General features: G+C 55.6%; 1 long non-coding RNA gene across 1 annotated transcript; it reads right to left on the bottom strand.

Annotated features, from left to right (window-relative positions):
• Positions 1-270: 270 nt before the first annotated feature.
• LOC149996840 (uncharacterized) lies at positions 271-8,329 on the bottom strand. Its single transcript, XR_016507200.1, has 2 exons — positions 8,269-8,329; positions 271-631 (listed from the first exon to the last, which is right to left on the bottom strand). It is a non-coding gene; the product is annotated as an uncharacterized LOC149996840 (long non-coding RNA).
• Between the last annotated feature and the right edge of the window lie 369 nt (positions 8,330-8,698).

Genomic DNA, 8,698 nt, shown 5'->3' with positions numbered 1-8,698 from the left:
ACTTGTAGACAAGAGCCTTAGTCTGTTCAGCTTCCTGTCTGTCTACCAACCCTCCCTAGCTTTTATATTTTTCCACCTGAGAAGTTAAGACCCCAAGAATATGATATTTCTGAAACTAAAATTTCTCAAGTCCTTGCCTCTTCTTCAGAATAAATCAAAGAGCATTTGCACGGGGCTCGCTATTGTTCAGTTCCATTGTCTGAAGCGTGGATTCGGACTTATTTTGGAGTTAGGGACAGCATTTGTATCAGTTTCAGAGTACACTGGAAATAAACGTTTTGACATCATTTATTGTGTTTGGGAAGTAACGAGAAGACATCGTCTTTAAACAATCGTTTTGTTCTTTGATATATAGACGTACACCTGTGTGCACAACACGGGCTCGAAGGAAAGACAAGAGGGGTAAATAAACGCAGAAGAGGGCAAGGATCGGAGTGAAGAAAAGATCCAAGGAGGGGGTCCAGCAGGAGAAGGCAGGGTACAGGAGCGCGTTTGCTCCAGCGGCGGCTCGGCGGGTTCAGCACCGCGGACAGCTCCCGTCTTTGTCTACGTCCGAACTCCGGCGCCGCGCACAGCCAGGCAGCGACCGCCCGCGCACCCGCGGCCTTCTCCGCGAGACCTGCTTCGACACCTGCTTCGGGAAGAAAAAGAGGGAGACCAGGGATGGGAGGCAGAGGTTTTCCCGTCCTGTCCCCGCCTCCTCCGAACTCGGTCCTGATCCCGTCCCGTGGCGTCCCGGCGACCGATTTTAACTTGGTTTCATGAGGAACCTCGCTTCTGTCTACACAGCGTTGGGGGCCAGGGAATGCTGGTGGTGAGCTCAGATTAGGTTTGGAATTCGTTTCTCCGTCACTGCCCTAGGCAGGCCCCAGCCGCCCAAGATCTGTCCCCAGACAACGTCTAGTCTAGCCTTTCACCAAAGGAAAAAGGATGGGGGGTGGGGGGGCGAAGTCGAACACGTCGCTGGTGCGTATCCTGGGCTGTGGACACGCAAGGACGCCCAGACCAGCTGAGCTTCGCCCCAAGGACCGCAGTATCAAATCCAAGAGAGAGAAAGCCGAAACTCAGATAGGAACGCCAGAGGAATGAGAAAGTGTTTCTTCCGATGCTACAGAGAGGCCCGGCCGAAAGCGGTGAATCCTGTTCGGATGGGAGACTGTACATCCCGCCGCACAATTTTTGCAGTGTTTTTTTCTCTTTCGCCAGGAAAAGCATTTGGCTCCGAGTTCCACAAGCTTCACCCGCACAGACTGGTAAAAATATTTTCTGGGCCCTTTCATAAGATCCAGAATAAAAAGAATTTGTTCTCACATTCTCCTCTACTTACTCCGGGAAGTGGGAAATGCGCTCATGAAGCTCATTCTCCAAATTTTATACACACACACACACACACACACACACATACACATACACAAGCCCAAGGTCAGTAAAGTTATGTGCTTTTACCAAGCTTCAGAGACGTCGCCAAGCCAAGCTACGATTTGTTCTCAGGGAATTCGTCCCCCAAGTGAAGAATCCCCAGGATGCGAGTAGACCCGGAAAGTAAGTTTAAGAATGAACCTCGACATAACGAAGCTCTTCCTCTGGCCGTCTGCAAATACGTCGGGAAGAAAGAAAGAGGACTCTTGCAGATCCCCCTAAAGCTTAAGGCCCCCACAGGGCCTTCGGGGCACAGGGACAGTACCAAGAACCAGCCAGCCAGGAGACCCGCAGTACAGCCCAGCCGCTGTAGACTGATTGGTATTCGCCTCCAAAATAAATAAGATACCTAACTACCAACCCCCTCAGAACAAAAATCTCTGGAATTTTTTTTTTTTTTTTTTCGAAACAGCTTTCTGCCATTCTCCTCTTACTCCCCCAAGAAATCTGGAGAATGGCCACCGCGCACTGTAGGGCCGCTCAAAGGAGTTTTAGAGAAAACGCGATCCCCGCGGTGGTCCCCGGGGAGCAGAAGGGAGCGCAGCGGGGTAAACATACTCGCCTTGGGTGAAAGGAGCTGGGGGTCGCCTTCCCGGGGCCCCTCCCCCCTCCCGGGTCCATGGTGGTGGGCGCCTGGGGGAGTGGGCGGGGCCCCAGCCTGCTGGGCGCTTGTTCTGCTAGGCTGCAGCATAAACCTCCGCTTTCCAACGCAGATTTCCCTTTTAACACCTTCTAAACAAAGGCTAATGAGGCCACTGTATTACTTTATCAACACACAATCATTAGCAGCCGAGAATTACACGCGCAAGCGCGCGGGCACGCACACACACACACACAGCGCAAGCTGCCAAAGTCAGGCAAATTCTAAAGGAACCCATATTAGGCTAACAAAAAGGAGGTGGGATGTGGAAGGGCGGGGAGAGGAGGTGGAAAAGAATGGAAAGGAGAGAGAGAGGGACAGAGAAAGAGAAAAGCTATCGAGACCGGAAAAAAAGACCGAGAGGAAAGAAAGGAAGGAGAAGCAAGATGCAGACTCAAACGCAGACTAACTGGTTGGAGACAGGGTAGTTAGAAAGTATGGGGGGGGGGTCCTTAATTTGGAGGTTAGGATCCCTGGAAAGCTCTCCCCATCTGGGCTCCAGAAACAGTTCCAGGGATGGCCAAAGTCAGACACGCTCAGTGGGGCGAGAGGGGCTGTCGCAGCAGAGAGGATGCATGCCCCAGCACTGCCAGCTCTCCTGCTATGAAGGGCTGGGGCTTGCCTCCGGGACGAGGACCAGGACGAGGATGAGGAGCATCCCAGTAGTTCTCAGCTCACACCCTCCCCTGGTCTGGCTGCATGAGATCTGTGCTTCACTGGCTAGTTGGCCCAGGCAGCCCTTAGCTCTGCACGCACGCAGTAGGGGGGTTTTCCCTCTCTGAACAAAAGCATCAGCGTTTCTCTCACAAGTTGAGGACTACTTTGCACCTTTGCTTCTGTCCTCCCTGGGATCAGCCCCAGCCAGCACCCTCCCAGCAGCTGGAGCTTGAGTTTGGCCCTGGGTTGCAGCATCAAACAGCGGCATGCCGCCTACAGGGTTGGCTGGGTGGCCTCACAGGTGGGGCCTCTGAAGAGTGCTTTCCTGGAAAGGGACTTGCAGGAAAGAGAGAAAGGACACCCTGCTCTGCCCCACATGAGCCACACCAAGCCAGGTCTCTAAACTGGCAAGCACTCACAAGTGCATACACTCACTCTGGGGCTGGGTCTCCCCAAACCGTAAAGTGCAGCTCAGTCGCTGCCCTCCCCACATACTCCCTCTCAGAGATGATGCGCGGTCCCCTGGTGCCTCCTAGGATTGCCCGGCAGTCTTCCACCAGCCCCTGAAAACAGCCTGTGTAAAGCTGACCACAGCCTTCTGGACTCGGTTCATTTCTCAAAGCCACCTGTCTCAGAGAGTGTGGCCAGACCCCGGCCCACTCGTGCCCCACAGGCCCCTTAAAGTCCCCGCCCAAATATTGGACTGGAGTTTAGTTCAAACTCAAAGTCTCCCTCCCCAGCGCTGGAGGGGGGCTTGGGAGGAGAGGAGCTTTGCCATTGAATGGATGAAAAAATGGATGGAAGTTAGGAAGGAAGGAAGGAAGGAAGGAAGGAAGGAAGGAAGGAAGGAAGGAAGGAAGGAAGGAAGGAAGGAAACTGAGGGATTCCCTGCCTTTTTGATTAAACATTCCAGGTCAGGCCTGCCCAGTTAACGAGACCGTTAATTAAGCAGTGCGCAATTCAACTGACAGGAAAGCCCTGCGCCCCGCAGAGGTGCTCTACAAACCGGGCAGTCCACAGCGGAGCGCTAGCGGCCATCCCGGCCTCGACGCCCCTGCCTTCCAGCACCCGAGACCATGGGGTTCTGCTTACTCCCTGGCCCTCTCCAGGACGCCCAAGCCTAGACGGTCTCCCTGCCCAGAGTCGGGACTGCCCCCAGCTGGCCGGCCCCGCGGGGATCTAGGACACTCATGCCCCCCCGCACCCCCGCCATCACTTCAGCATCCCTGTGCGGATACCTAGGCCCGAGCCATCGTACCCTGCCGGCCTCCACCCAAGCCAGCCTGTGTGCACGCGACCTGGAGCCCTCGGGCCAAGCCGAACTCCCTAGCACAGGGGCTGGGGACAGGGCCGGATGGCTCGCTCTCGGGGTCTCCCCAGATCGTGCCAAAGGAGCCGCTCTTCCCTGGCCTCAGGGCAGCAGCCTCCACGCCGGCTCCTACTCGGAGGCCGAGTCCTCCTGGCGGCGGGCAGGGCGCGGCGGGACGCCGAGTGTGTGTGCGCGGAGCGGCCTATATTTACACCCCAAACAAAATAATTACACTTTTGTCGGAGGGAGAAAGCCAGTGATTAGGCGCGGGCTCTTTGCGGCAAAACAGTTTCTCAGTGGTACACCAGTATAATTTTTCACGGCTGGCTGAAATCAAAGAGGGGAGGTAATGAATCCGGCGAGCAATTTAAATTTACAATTTGTAACGCCGCCGCCGCCCAGACCCGGCCGAGAGCGCGGCTCAGAGGCGCTCACTGCGTTTGTTTAATGCTAAAGCCGTGCCGGCTCTTGGGGGGTGGGGGGAGGGGTCGCGGAGTATGTGTGTTGGGGGTGGAAATAATGATCGAAGTCGGCCTAGGACCTGCTGAGCTGCCCAACATACCAAGGGGAGAAGGGGACCGGGGCCCGCCTCCCAGCCCCACCCCCACCCCCGGGCGCCTACCCTAAGAAAGCGGGCCACTCCGGGTGCCTTCAAGAGGGGCGAAGAGAGAGATTCGGGCCGCCGGAAAAGCCCGCGTTTCTGCTTGGCTTCAGCATCCCCTGGGCAGCAGAGTTTCCGGTGAGGAGCGGGCAAACGCAACGGAAAGGTTCTCTTCAACCGGCGGGAAGGTCAGCTCCAAACGCTCGCAAAGAGTCCCCATTCCGGTCTCTGCCCGGGACCCCGAGACAGAGAGCTCTAGAAAGACGCCCCCCAAACCCCAGCTCAGTGCGCCTCGAAACTCCCACCCCCCGGCGGGTGTGTGCCTCCTGCCGGTAATTAATTACCGAACTCAAGGGGGAATAAGCAAACCGCATATTACTAACTCTACGGGGCTTAAGTGATTGGAAACAGATTATTATCTTGTTTGTCTTTTGTCTGTTTTACTTATCCCGCCGCCGTCTGTCGAGTTGTAATGCTGATACTCTTTACTCTAGGAGGAAGATTTTTATATAGTAAATTCCATCAACATCTTGTATAAGTGACATTGTGTCTCCATGCATTACCCTGTTAAGACACAAGCGGTTTATTAGTTACATATAGGAGGGGATTTCGCTGCCTGGTCGCCATCTGTTAGCGCTGTCAGGGCGGGGTAATTCGTCTAATAGTTGGTCTGCTGGCGTTTCTTTGGGTTCTGTGCACCCCAGAAGGTGGAGGGCCGGCAAGGGCCAAGCAGGCTCCTCTGCATCCGGGCTCAGGCAAGGGGGCTTCTGGATTGGGGCTGAGGACCCCAGGGTAGCTGGGGGTGGGGTGGCGGCTGTGACCTGGGCAAGATGGGTCGATTCAGTTACAGGAGGCGTAAGGCCAAACCAGGGTTTCTGGAAGGGGAGCCCTCACCTCCAGCGACCGGACACGCAGCCTGGGGTGACTCACTTCATCCAGGCTCCAGCAGACACAGAATTGCTCTCTGAGACTGTCCCCTATTTTTGCTCCAGTCCTGACCTGGCTCCTGTCCTGGCACCACAGCGGCTGGGACCTGGCTGTGCATTGGCATTTAAGCTCACCCAGGAGGCAAAAGCAGGAGGATTTGTCTGTGATGGAGCTGGCACACAGGCATGGAGCGGCCAGCAGAGTAGACAAAGCAGAGGCCAGGAAGAAGGGGCAGACGCACTGGGGGTGGGGGAGGGGGCAAAGGTGGGCTCAGTGTGCCTAGTCCAGAGGCCATCAGATGGGCGCTTCTAATGACTGTATGTGTCTTCCCTCCTGCACCCCAAAATATATACAGTGCATGATGAGAATCGTTCATTACGACGAATCGGATGCTGGATTTGGACGTCCGGCAGAAAGCCAGAGGGAGGGAAATAGAGCGAAATCGAGGAAGATGGTGATGGAGAAACAGAAGGAAAAGAAAGCAGAAAGAGGACAGAGGCTGGACCTAAGAAGAAAGGAAAACAGATGAGAGAGAACTGGGGAGAGAGGGGGAGATCCCAGAGAGACAAAGACAAGGAGACAGGGCCATGTTCCCCCACTGCGTGCCTGGGCACCCCTCTCCCCTCCTCTCCTGCTCTTGTTTCTCTGAAGGCCCCTCAAGCCCCAGGAGGCAGGGCCAGGCAGGGCGCAGGGCAGGGCAGGCCCGAAACGGCAATTTCACTTGGGGCCCCTGGAGCTCTACCAGTTGGGCCTGCGTGACCAGGCAAGATCCACCCATCCTTCTCGCTCCTGGCCCAGCCTGGCTGTAAGGAGCCACATGGCTATGCTCTGTAGACACCTGTCCCTCCGAGAGCTGGGTGATGGAGGAGTAGCACCATAAGGCAGAAGCTGCCCAGTTTGAGAACTCCTTCCCAGAGGCCCCACGGGTGACTAGCATCAGTCAGTTCCCTGTCCCCAGCCAGATGACCTCCCTGAGAGCCTGGGGGACAGCACAGAAATCGGGAAAGAAGTGAGGTCTCTGTGCTTCCACCAACTGCCCCAACAGATGTACCCACAAATCCTGCCCTCCTTTAAATTCAAAAAGCACTGTTAGGATCACACATACAAACATTACCCCCCCCATAAAAAAACCTACAGGAGTCTCATAAACAAAAATATATTCAAGTACCCACACGCATGACACACGTAGAAACGACCCACAACCCAGATACGTAGAATTCTGCACTTACAAACATACCCAACCTGACTCAGCCACGGACACACATGCTCACCTACACACACACGCACACACACACACACACATACTCACCTACACACACAAACACACACACTCTAAAATTTTTTAAAGTTCTTTTTCACTTTGATGCTAGCACACAGGTACACAAATAATCTTACACAAATGCACAGTCACACACAAGCATCCTCATATTCACGTGGCTGCAAGTAAGCATATACGCATATACACAGATCAGCATGAACAAGAGTACACAGACTAATATAACCATTAGCAGAACCATACAAGATATAAACACACGTGCAGACAAAAGTACACACACCCAACTGTACTCACATGATTGATTACTAACTATAAACAGAAGCAAAAATGTAATTATCAAATATAGGCTAACAAACTCGGTAAATGCACCCGAACACACGTGCACAGCCAAGTCTTAGTGCAAACACACCCCGCTGGCTGCCCAGGGCCTACCTTCCCTGGCACCTGCTTCCCATAGCCGGGTGGAAAATCCCCACTAGTATTCCGGGCCTCCCTAAATTGGAGCGCCCGGTCATTGACCCCTTGGAAAAAGAGGCCTGACCCTCTCCCTTCTTCCCCCAAGACTCACACCCACACCCCGCTCCACACACACCTGAGGGCACCCCGCACTCCCCAAACCCTTGGCGCCCTGAGAGCCTCTCTTCCCGTGCCCTAGGAGAGCTCACACTTGCACACCCATCTTGCACACCCTGCGTGTGCACGCAGCATCCACTCCGTCGATAGCATTCCCCATCCCTGGCGGGGCACTGCCCCAACCGGCTGACCCGGGATCTTGAAAGTGCAGGGAGGAAAGGAGAGACAAGGTGACTGCCACCTCTGAGCTGGCTTCAGGAAGACCCATCGGCCCTGGATCTCCCCGTCCCCACATCTCTTCTGGAGCCCGTGGGCAAGGCACTCAGACCTGAAATTCCGGGGTCTGGGACCAGGCCAGATAACACGCCTGGACCTGGGCCTGTTTGGGCGAAAAAATACGCAAGTCTAATGGCTTCCACTCACTCATTCATTCATTCATTCTCTCCCGCTCGCTCTCTCTCTCTCTCTCTCTCTCTCATTCTCTCTCTCCCCACCCCCTCCCCTGCCCCTCAAGGCCACCTGGGCCCTAGCCCCAAGTCTGACAAAAGAAGCTGCCCAGAGCTGGGAGCTCCTTGAACTGCTCTGTCACAGCTCCAAGACGCAGACCCCAGGGACGCGCCGGGAGAGGGACTTCAATCTGGGCGGGCCAGGCTGGGAAAGAGAAGGCGGGTGGAGAGCGCGCTGCGGCCCTCCGGCAACTTCTGCAAGTTCTAGGGATGGCGAAGGGGGTAGGGGTCCCTCCCACACTAGGCCCAGGAATCCTGGCCCCCAAATACTTGTGAGGCGAGAGAGAGAGGAAAAGAGAAGCAGTTTTCAGATCGCGCGGCCCCCAGCCCCTAGCCCCCAACTGGACGGTAAATACTTACTTCGCCTCCGAACCAGGTACAAGCTAATACTCAACAATACTGATGCCTTGTTTTTTTTGCTCTGTCCGGACCGCAACGCTGTAGCCAATTTAGATATGCTATAAATTTAAGAGGTTGCCATGGCCACCGTGCACCTATTGGCCGATGGGCCCCCTACGTGCTGCGCCACGTCACCAAATCTGAATAAGGGTGCGCGAATTAGGCGGCGGCCAGACAAAGATGAGGATCTGGACCGCCTGAAAGTGGGGGAAAGTGCGGGCGCCTCCGCCACCGGGGAAAGCCGCTCAGCAGCGCCGAGGCCAGCAGCCACCCGAGACACCTGGGGGAGCTCGTAACAAGCGCTGGGGTGCGCGGCCCGGGGCATGAGGCTCTGAACGCCACCACTCCCCACCCCACCCCTGGCGGCCCAGCACCAGGCCAGCGATCACCC

Source organism: Furipterus horrens, unplaced genomic scaffold, assembly GCF_987537825.1.
Source record: "Furipterus horrens unplaced genomic scaffold, mFurHor1.1.pri manual_scaffold_11, whole genome shotgun sequence".
Lineage (NCBI taxonomy): Eukaryota > Metazoa > Chordata > Mammalia > Chiroptera > Furipteridae > Furipterus > Furipterus horrens.
This window is presented reverse-complemented; position numbering and strand designations above follow the sequence as displayed.